This window comes from Lynx rufus, unplaced genomic scaffold (assembly GCF_022079265.1).
Source record: "Lynx rufus isolate CCGP_SWC_20201006 ecotype Redwood Valley unplaced genomic scaffold, mLynRuf1.p SCAF_37, whole genome shotgun sequence".
NCBI lineage: Eukaryota > Metazoa > Chordata > Mammalia > Carnivora > Felidae > Lynx > Lynx rufus.
Genome location: NW_025814853.1, coordinates 178,626 through 189,447, shown reverse-complemented (window position 1 = coordinate 189,447; position 10,822 = coordinate 178,626). Strand labels below are relative to the sequence as shown.

Below are 10,822 nucleotides of genomic sequence, written 5' to 3'. Positions count from 1 at the left end.
GGGTTCGAGCCCCGTGTCGGGCTCTGTGCTGACAGCTCAGGGCCTGGAGCTGCTTCGGATTCTGTGTCTCCCTCTCTCTCCGCCCCTCCCCTGCTCATGCTCTGTCTCTCTTGCGCGTGCGCTCAAAAATAAATAAATGTTAAAATTCACTCTAAGTGTCTTAGCTACTTGGCTTTAATAACTGTTGCAGGTAATTGTGCAAACACCCACAGGGCAACGGCGATGTCTCTCACCTGCTTGGAAACACTCCAGTCGGCCTGGGGAGGCAGCATTCTTGCATCGGAGGCTTGGAGCTTTAACCCCAGAAGTCCCTTGGAATTTGCTCTCCCGGGTAGAAGGCACCATCCGGCTGGTTCAGAGAGGACCCTGCCGTCGCAGCGCCAGCCGCGGCTGGCACCCTGCCAATGGCCGTCTGCAAGGGCCTCGAAAATAGTTCTTGGGTTTTTTTTAATCGTCCTGGTTGGAAACTCAAGGAGCAGAAAGATAGGCGAGTTGCTACGATTTGGGGACACCCCACCCTGCGTGGATTCAGCAGGAGATGGGTTTTCACCTCCTGTTGGGGGGCGGTGGGGGAGACCCCCGACTTACAGGGGAACCAGCTGGCGTGGGAGGTCCCAGACGCTTCTGAATGAGCAGTTCCCGAGCCCCCAGGGGCCGTGACGGTGTTCTGAACTCAGGAAGAAAAGAAACGTAGCCGGTGAACGTCTTCCCTTCTGCCTTTCTCCAAGCCAGGGGTCGGCAACACGGCCTCCCGGCCACACCCAGTCCTCGGCCTGTTTTCTCAAGGAATGTTTGATGGGAACACAGCCACACCCGCTCATCCCCCAGCTGCCTGTGGCAGAGGTGACCGCTCACGACACACCCCACCCGGCTCTCGGAGCCTAGACTGGTTACCATCTGGTCCTGCGCGAAGGTTGTAACTCCGAGGGCCCCTAAGGCCCCGGAATCCTGGAAAGACGGGAGAGGCCGGTGCTGAAGGGTTTGCATCTCAGAGAACTCAGCCTTGGTGGCGTCCTGACCTATGGCAGGGAGTTCTCAGCAAGGCCCTGTGGTCCTGTTTTCCCCTCAGGAAACCGTTTAGCCAGGAGGCCTGCGAGTCACAGGCCAGGCCCCCGGAAGGTGGGAAAGTCGTCTCATTCGGTGTCTGGGCAGAAGGACCGGGACAGAGATCATCCGAGGGACTCAGCCGCCGGGCGGGGGTTCGTGGGGCTACAGGAGGGACCCGGGGGCGAGTGGTCCAGTCGGGGCAGAAGAGGGAGGGTGTGTCGGCACTGGACGTACCGAGGTCCTCGGCAGACAGCGGTGCCGAGGGGCCACCGCACCTGCCCTCGCCACCACTGTCTGCCCGGTCGCCATCTGTACCTCGGGTCGCAGGCACCTGCCCCGCGGGGCGGTGGGAAGCGGTGAGGCAGGGGCTGAGCCTCGTCAGTCCGTGCCGGCCGGTGGGGTCCCTGCTGTTCCCCTGCAGATGCTCTTTCCCGGAGCCGGCTGCGGCGCGGGACCCACGTCCTGCCCTCAGAGCCACCACCTTCCCAGGCGACAGGGACCCTCTGCTCGGGGAGGAGCACGGAACGGGGCAGGAACCACGGGCCCCGGCGGGGGCACCGAGCTGCGCTGAGGAGGCAGGTGGGAGCCAGGGCTCACGACTTGAATTTTGCTCAGCGGACGTGTCATTTTCAACACAGACCTTTGGTTTTTCCCCGAGTGACGGGGACCCTGAATGCAGCCGGGCGGAGGGAGAGGGCTCACCTCCGGCACCCCCGAAGCTGAGCGTCAGAGAGGACCGGAGGGGAGCCGGTGAGCGGGGCGGGCGGGGAGTGGCCGGGATTAGGAAGGGATGAGGCTCTGCTCTGTGAGGTCAGGCCGCTTCGGCTGGTGGTGTCACTGGTGACTTCGTGGCGTCAGGATCACGCCTGGAGTTACTGACACAAAGGGAGGGATGCACCCCAGTGACCGTTACCTGAGGGGGCTGGGGGCAGCCCGGGACCCTCACGGGCAGACGGAGCAGGTGGGGGGCGTGCAGGGAGGTCTCCGTGCTCTGTGCTGAGAGTGGGGGTCCTGGGGAGATGCCTCGTTCAGGTCCGCGTTGTCCCCACTGCTGGGCAAGTTCCCTGCTTCCGTTCACTGCCTCACCGACCGAGGCCGCTTGTTTCCTCTTTTTTTTTTATTGTGATCTAATACACAGAACAAAATTTACCATCCTAACCGTTTTAGTTATTTTTTTAACGTTTATTTATTATTTCTGAGAGAGAGAGAGAGAGCACACGCACAAATGGGGGCACAAATGGGGGAGGGGCAGCGAGAGAGGGAGACGCAGAATCCGAAGCAGGCTCCAGGCTCCGAGCTGTCAGCCCAGAGCCCGACGCGGGGCTCGAACCCACGAACTGTGAGATCATGACCTGAGCCGGAGTCGGGGGCTCAACCGACTGAGCCCCCCAGGAGCCCCCCATCTTAACCGTTTTAAAGTGAACACTTCGGTAGCCTTTAGGGCGTTCCCAGTGCTGGGCAACCGATGCCCATGGAGTTCCAGAACCTTTTCATCAGCCCACAGGGACAGCAACCCCCCCAACCCCCATGCCAGCTGCCCCTATTAAAAATCCCCTCCTCTCCCCCACCCTGCCCCCTCTCCCCTCTCCCCTCGCCCTGACACCCCACCCCCACCCCAGCGTCCTCCAGGCAGCCCTCTGTCTTATGGTTTTGCCCACCCTGTACATCTCATATAAATGGACTCCTACAGTATGTGGCTGTGGCTTTTTAAAAGTATCTTGTTTTAAAAGAATTTGCTTCCCAACTAACAGCTAGGCAAAGGATCTAAACAGACACCGCCTCAAAGAGGATACACAGATGAGAAATACGCACACGAGAAGGGACTCCGTGTCGTGTAATTCCCCGACGAGAGAAGGGCACATTAAAGCCACAACAACGAGATGCCCCCGCTCACCTGTCGGGATGGCCAGGATCCGGAGCACTGACCACACCGACGCTGGCGAGGATGTGCAGCCCCCCGAGCCCACTCACTGCTCACCGTGCAGCCCCTGCAGAAGACGGTATCTTACAGAACCAGTCACACCGTCCCCGTACGATCCCGCAGCCACACTCCTTGGTTCTCGTACCCAAGGGAGCTGAAGAGTTACTGCCACACAAAAACCTGCACACGGATGTTTATAGCATCTTTATTCAGAGTCACTAAAACTCGGAAGCCACCAAGAAACCCTTCAGTCGGTGATGGATAAAGTTACTGTGGTCCATCCAATCAATGGAATATTATTTAGTGGTGAAGAGAGAGAGAGAGAGAGAGCGGGAGAGAGAGACCCCTCTAGCAAGTTCCCCAAAGACATGCAAAAGTCTTAAATGCACGTCACTGAGTGAAGGAAGCCAGTCTGAAAAGGCCACAGACCGTGTGATTTCAACTGTAGGACGTTCTGGAAAAGGCAGGACTCTGGAGACAGTAGGAGGACCAGCGGCCGCCAGGGGTTGGGGAGGAGGGAGGGATGAACGGGAAACACGGAGGGTGTTTAGGGCAGCGAAGCCCTCTGTGTGAGGCTATAATGGTGGGTATACATCATCACCGTCCATCTGTCCAAACCCATAGAATGTATCACAACCGAGAGGAACCCTACGGGAAACTGTGGGCTTCCGTTATTAAAAAAAACAAAACAAAACAAAAACGTGTCAGTGTGGGCTCTTCAATTTTAGCATACATTCCACATGAATGCAAGGTGTCACTGACGGGGAGAACAAAGACAGAAAGAAAAGTAGATAAAATTGTATTTCCTTGTAACCTGCAGCCTTGGCTGGCGAGCACAATTTGTTCCAGAAACACGCTTGTAACCCAAAGTTCTGCATGGGGGCCATGGTATACGCTCGCACGGATGTCGACTACAATGCAGTATTAATAAACTCTTGTCATAGACTGTATTTAACGTAACCGGCAATAAGGCAGCGGAGGAAAGGGTCTATATCCGCAGGCAGCCTGACCTAGAATGAAGCAAAGCATTCCTGAGCTCACTCTTGGGTGGAAAAGCAAAGGACTGTCCAAAATGTGACAAAAGTTACCCTAGTGCCAATTGTGGGCACCTTCCGAGGTTTTGAAAAATCACTGATTTCTGCCAAACACCGCGGCCTGAGACCAAGCATCTGAGCATAGGAGACGATCATCCACAATCCCCCAGCGAGAGAGAGAGAGAGAGAGAGAGAGAGAGAGACACACACACACACACACACGGAGAACCACTGGATCAGTTGTGATCACGTGACATTAGGCATCACGTACTACTCGCGTCGCAAGACCTCGCTTGTTTATCAAGTTAAAATTTATTAGAAATGTTTGCTCGAGCAGGGGAGGGGCAGAGAGAGAGAGGGAGAGGGAGACGCAGAATCCGAAGCAGGTTCCAGGCTCCAAGCTGTCAGCACGGAGCCCGGCGCGGGGCTTGACCCCAAGAACCGCGAGATCACGACCTGAGCCGAAGTCGGTGCTTAACCGACTGAGCCACCCAGGTGCCCCGTGTTCTTTAACATCTGAAAATCCTTTTGGAAACTTTCCCCCATCTTTACTTCCCCCAACTCCAAAGTATATGATCAGTTGCCCCTCACAACCCTAGTGCGGCTCTTTCTGCCCACGGGCCCTATCCCCGTGCTTTAATAAAACCACCTTTTTGCATCCAAGACATCTCAAGAATTCTTTCTTGGCCGTGGGTTCCAAACCCCCATCACCCCAAACCACACCGTTACTAACAGGGGAACTGGGGGGTGGAGAGGGGTGGGGACTGAGGAGGTAAGAGGCATATCAGAACTCTGTAATTTACACTCAGTTTTTCTGTAAACCTAAAACTACCTTAAAAAATAGTCTATTCGTTTAAAACACAAAAGAATCTCTTTCTGCCGTGTGTTAAAAATGGGTTTCCCGGTTTTATTCAAAAACGCCTGTAACTGCCCTTCGAATTTGTTAAAACTCTAATTCAGAGCGTAGGGTCTCGCTAAATATCCCACTTGGCTTGGGGAGGCTGCCCCCAGGTCAAGGTGCTGTTTTTCTGTGGCTTTGCATAAGAGCGGCAATGACTCCAGCACCTTCCTCCGATCCGACCTGTGTCTGGAGCTGGCCCGTCCCTGGTCTAATCGCGCCTGTGCCTAGAGTCACCTGGGGATGGGATCAAACCCCGGTTCTGAGTCCCAGGGACGGGTGGAGAGGCTGCCTTCCCACCAGATCCCCTGAGGTGGTCTGGTCTGAGGACCACCCAAGACTATAAAATAAAGCTTTGCAATTCAAACGATGCCTCGAGGGGTAAACCAGCAGCATTTGGTGAATTGGAAAATCGGATTCCAAACCTGGCTTGCTAATTACAAGCTGGGTGGTCCTGAGAAAGTTCCCCACCTCTCCGAGAACCACAGGGAATTCTTCTGGATTCCAGGAAGGTTCCTGGGGAAAACAGACAGCTTGTGTTCACTTCTACTGGAGTCATTTTGGCCCCGGCAACAATGAGAGGGCCACCAGTTAGCCCCACGGGGTCCCCAACTCTCCCGGGCTTTGTTCTGAAAGTCCCAGATCCTGGGCAGTCCCTTGGCCCCAGGCACACCAGGACAGCTGGCCACCCCGAATTATTAGTTGCTTTTGTGCTAGCCAAGAAGACAAAGGACCACTGAGATTCTAGCTTCAGGGACGGAGGCCAGACTGAGGGAACAGGCCTTGGGGGATGAATCTCTCAGCTGCTCAGGGTGACTGGTAGGGGGAGTCAGGAAAGAACGCAGGATCCTCCCCGAAGCCTGGACAATCTCCCCCCCACACACACACCGGAGGAGTCCTGGGGATGCACACAAGCCCTGTCACATTGGAACAAATGTCCTTGGGGTAGATTTAGAGACAGACAGGCGTGAGTCAACCCACAGGCAGGAAATCTCGTTTCCAGACCTCCTTCAAATGCCGCTTTCCTGACTCATTACTTTCAAAGCACATTTAATTTTGCAAACAAAGCCCAGAAGTCCTTCCAGCAGTGGCCCAGCCGGCCCCTGGGGCCCTGTGTGTCTCTCTCCCTCCGCTGAAGTTCAACTGAGTTGACCTTGAGCAATCGGGCAAGGCAGGACGGAGGGGAGCACGCACGCACGGGAAGGAGGCTCGTGGTGCTTTAATGGGAAAAGCCTGGAGTCTTCCAGCCTTGTCCTGACTCTCAGAGGTTACTCAGGGCACTTAAGTTCACCTTGGAGGCATTTGTTTTCCAGTAGGAGATCTTATAAACTAAGTCACTGAGAAGGAGAGCATTCTGTAGCGCAGTTCAACCTTTTGAAGAAATAGTCCAAAGACTAGGGGTCGTGTTGCTTTGAAGGAAGCAATATTTGATATTTCCTGGTCTCCAGTAGATGCTGAGCTAGAGGGACCGTGGGTCTCTCGAAGCCTGGCCTGTCCCCCGGGCTCCCAAGCACAGAGTGTTGCCCACCTGGCCGATGTGATGGACGAGCAGCTGGCACCGAAGAAATGGTCAGAAGAGGGGGGATCCGTAGGGCCTGGCCTGGCACCTGCTGGAACGCCTTCAGGGCACGTCCAAGGTCTCCCCTGATGGGGAGACAGACAGTCAACGATAGATCAATCGACTGTGAGGGCTTTGGCAGATTCTGTGTCCCTCGGGAGGGGTCCTGGCGTGCACCTTGCTGCTTGTGCCGGGACGCGTTTGTCTCCGAGTCGGATCTGCCCGGATTTCTAATTCGTTCTCTCTGTGACTGTTTGGCCACGATGGGGTAAAGGGCAGCGAGACTCCCCTCTGAGGGGCACTGAAGCCTCCCCAGAAAGGGATCCCCATTCAGACCTACAGGGAAGATTTAAAGCCTGGACATATGGCCTCGACCCCTGGGGCGGTGGGGCCGGGCACCATTAGGTCCAGAAGCTTCCCAGGTGATTCCACTGTGCGGCCACCGGAGAACCATTGTGTGAAGCCACACCTGCTGGGCTTGTTGAAGGGAAGGCCGGTTTTGAGGGTGGGTTCTCCTGGAGCTTGAATGACCAGAAAGAAACACAGGAGGGCCCTGGTAGCTACTGGCTGCTTCCAATAAAGTTACTCCAAACAGAGACCAAAATTGTATTGGAAACCCGGGGGCTTGTTTAGATGAGGACGGCTGGGCCCCACCCCCAGACTTCCCACTAACAACCTGCAGCCCTAACCGGCCCCCAGGTGCTCCTGCTGGTTCAAGGACCTCGCATCTCACTCTGCTCTAAACAGAGATAAAGCTCCCAGGCCCTGAGCTGGGCTGCACCGGCGGGGCCGCCCGGGACACAGGAGGCTTGCGTGGCCCACAGCCGGTTTCGAGCAACACAAGGGCCGGGCCTGGCAGGGGGGATGGGGCGTGGCTCCTGGAAGGCGTGGGGTAAGTGCTTGACATTGAGCTTTGACTCCGAGGCACCCATTGGAAGCCGTCCATCTCGCAGGAGCACATTGCCTGCCGGGTCACAGGCCAGGAGCAAAACGGCCAGATGGGCAACTAGGCCCCCCACCTGGAGTTCCCCTTTCAGAAGACGCGGCCTCCGCTCTCCTGAACCCTAATTCCCCTCTTCTGTTTCAGGTTAGCCAACAGTCAGCCACCCCGCAAAACCCAGACACCCTGCCTTTGGACCCTGACAAAGGGAGAGCCCGAGGTCCACATTCTGTCTCTCTCATCCCCTGTGACCTTGCTGTGTGGCCCTGGGCATGCCGTGTACCCTAGGACTTGTGGCTGATAAATCTGGTCCCTCCGAGGTCCCTGTGGTTTTGCTGAATTCCGCCCCGAGCCACAGGCCGGCCGGGAGGGACCCCTCTGTCTGCTGCCCCGAGGGCCAACTTCTGGTCCCCCAAACTCCGAACCCCTCACGAGGTTGAAGCCTGAAGGCTTCTTGCCCAAGCTGGGGACGGGTTCCTCTGAGCGCTCTCTGTCTCGGACAGGCTGCTTCTCGGTGCTGGGGCCCAGGTTCCAGGTCTGCCTAAGCCAGTCTTCGGGAAGAATCCCGTTCCGTCACCGCCACCCCCGCTGCCATTGATGTCTGTCAGGCTCCTCGGCCCCCGCCTTCGGTGTCTTAAGTCCTCGGCTGCCTCTAGCCAGAATCCCTGTCCCCTGGCGTCTCGCGTTGGTCATTCCCACCCACGGACCCCTCGCCGAGCAGGGCTGCAAATGCCCAGCTGCCTCTGCTGTGCTCGGAGTTGCGTCTGGTGCTTTCCTCCATCCCAGTAGCACCGGAGGGTCTGTCTGTCTCAGCTCAGACCAGAGTCGGCTCTGTTCCTCTTGGGCCAGCCAGCGCGAGGCATGTCCGTCAACCACCGGCTCCCGTGGGGAGCGCCGCGCACCGACCCCTTTCCCCGGGGGTGGGCAGGGGCAGATTTTGCCACAAAGTGCTCCCACGGGCCTGCCCCGTTCGCAGCCTGGACCGCTTGGAATCCACACACTCCCCCCCGTGCCTGTCGGGGCCTCACCCCCGGGCTTGCTGTCCCAAGAGCCCAAGCTAGAAAAGGCCTCCGGAGTGCCTACCCTTGCGGCGACCTGTGGCAACCTCGAAGGCCAGAGAACCCTCTCTCTGGCCACACTGCCCTGGTCACAAAGGAAGAGTCCCCTGCAGGCCAGCCTGGCGGGCAGGGTTCGGCCCTCCCTTTCTGCCCAGTGCCAGGGCAAGGACGTGCCTGGGCGGGAGGACAAAGCCCGACTGTCCTCCCGTCCCCCTTCTGCCGGGAACTCAGCATGAGGACGTGTGTCAGGGCTGGAGCAGAGGGAGGATGTCGGGGCGGGGAGGGCTGACGAGAGCCAGATGGCCGGCCCCCTGCTGTCTGCAAGCGTCCCCAGCAGGAGAAAATTGTCCTGCGATTGTGTTTAATGATGGGTCACGTCTGCTGTGAAACCGGGAGGAAGTGCTTCCTGGGGCTGGGGAGTGGGGGATGAGTTTTCTTGGAGTGGTCTGTGACTGTCACCAAAGGAAGTGAGTGACTGATGTGCCCCGCTGGGGGCCCCAGGGCGGAGGGTCACCACCAGCCGCCCATGGCTCGGCCCCGAGGGCATCTCCCGGTCCGGAAGCTTCGCCCGCTGCCCTGGTCGTTTCCAGAGGGCCTGCCGCTCCCGCTGCGACGCGGACAGTGGGTCCGTGTCGAAAGTGCCGCCTGGAAAGTGAGTCCTCCTCTGTCTTCTTTGCTCAGGTGGGACCCACCGGGAAACTCCATGGCCCTCACGGGTCTCTCCCTCGCATCAGGCACAGCACCCACCCTGGAGCCCTAGGGCTGTGGTTCGAGGGCGACAGGAGGTCTCCCCGAGTCCCTGCACGTCCACGATTTCAGCAGGAGACATTCGATCCTTTGCGTCTCACGGACACACAGACCCTGGGGAAGCACATAGGGTTTCAAACAAGGGATGGGGCTTCGAGGAAAGAAGGGCTCCACCGTGTTTCCAACACATCTGACGGAACACCAGGTTGCATGAGGTTAAACAGACCTCCTAGCAGCAGGACTTCTCAGGGCCTTTGTTCCTTTGGTAATATTTACAGAAGGCCTGCGGTGGCCCAGGCACAGTGCCCGGTGCAGTGCTCATCCAGAGGGCTGGGCACCGGGAACTTTCTGGATGGATGGATTTGATGGCTCTGGGCACCTCACATGAGTTCATTCCCCGGCAGTGAGCGATGTAAACACCTGTTCATGTGCTTGTTGGTCACGTGTTTGTCTTTCTTGGAGGAAAGTCTACCTTTGTCCATTTCTTTTTAAGTGTTTTGTTTAAATTTTTTTATTCATTTATTCATTTTTGAGAGATAGAGTTCAAGTGGGGGAGGAGCAGAGACAGAGGGAGACACAGAATCCGAAGCAGGCTCCAGGCTCCGAGCTGTCAGCACAGAGCCTGACGCGGGGCTCGAACCCACAAACTGTGAGATCATGACCTGAGCCGAAATCAAGAGCCACACGCTCAACTGACTGAGCCACACAGGTGCCCCCTTTATCCATTTCTAATTATGTTGTTTGCATTTTTATTATTGCGTTACGAGTTCTATATGTATTCTGAATACAAGTCCCTTATCAGATGGAAGATGTGAAAATACTTTCTCCCATTCTGTGGGTTTTTCTCTCTTTGTAGCGTCCTTTGAAGCACAGAAAGTTTTCATTTTGATGATGCCCCATTTATCCATTATTTTCTTTGATCTCATGCTTTCGGTGTCCACGGAAGAAACCATTGCTTCCTGCAGGGTTGTGGAGATCAACTCCTCTGCTTTATTCTAAGGTTGTGACTCTTACATTTAGGTCTTTGATCCATTGTTAGTCAATTTTTGTAGGTGGTGTGAGGTAGGGATCTGACTCCTTTCCTGTGCGTGTGGGCTGGACTCGTTCCAGTGCCATTTGTTGGGAAGGTTACTGCTTCCCCTGCTGGACTCTCCTGGCATCTCTAACACCAACTGCCCATAAAAGACTTCTAGGGTCTCCGTTCTGTTGCATGCATCTGGATGTCCGCCGGACGCTCTCAGTCTTGATTACTGTAGCTCTTGTAGGCAGTGTTGAGCTTGGGAAGTGCATGTCCTCCAACTTTGTTCTTTTTTCTTTTTCTTTTTTGTTTATTTTTGAGAGAGAGACAGAGTGTGAACAGGGGAGGGGCAGAGAGAGAGGGAGACACAGAATCCAAAGCAGGCTCCAGGCTCTGAGCTGTCAGCGCAGAGCCTGATGTGGGGCTCAAACCCACAAACCGTGAGATCGTGACCTGAGCCGGAGTCAGTCGCTTAACTGACTGAGCCACCCATGCGCCCCAACTTTGTTCTTTTTCAAGATTGTCTTGGTTCTTCTTGGCCCCTCACATTTCCCTGGCATAGGGTGAACCAGCTTTCCCATTTATGCAAGAAAGGTAGCTG

The 10,822-nt window shown here is 56.3% G+C and overlaps 1 long non-coding RNA gene across 1 annotated transcript; it reads left to right on the top strand.

Annotated features, from left to right (window-relative positions):
• Positions 1-1,272: 1,272 nt before the first annotated feature.
• Positions 1,273-3,668, top strand: LOC124522537 (uncharacterized). Its single transcript, XR_006964803.1, has 2 exons — positions 1,273-1,797; positions 2,799-3,668. It is a non-coding gene; the product is annotated as an uncharacterized LOC124522537 (long non-coding RNA).
• The last annotated feature ends 7,154 nt before the right edge of the window (positions 3,669-10,822 follow it).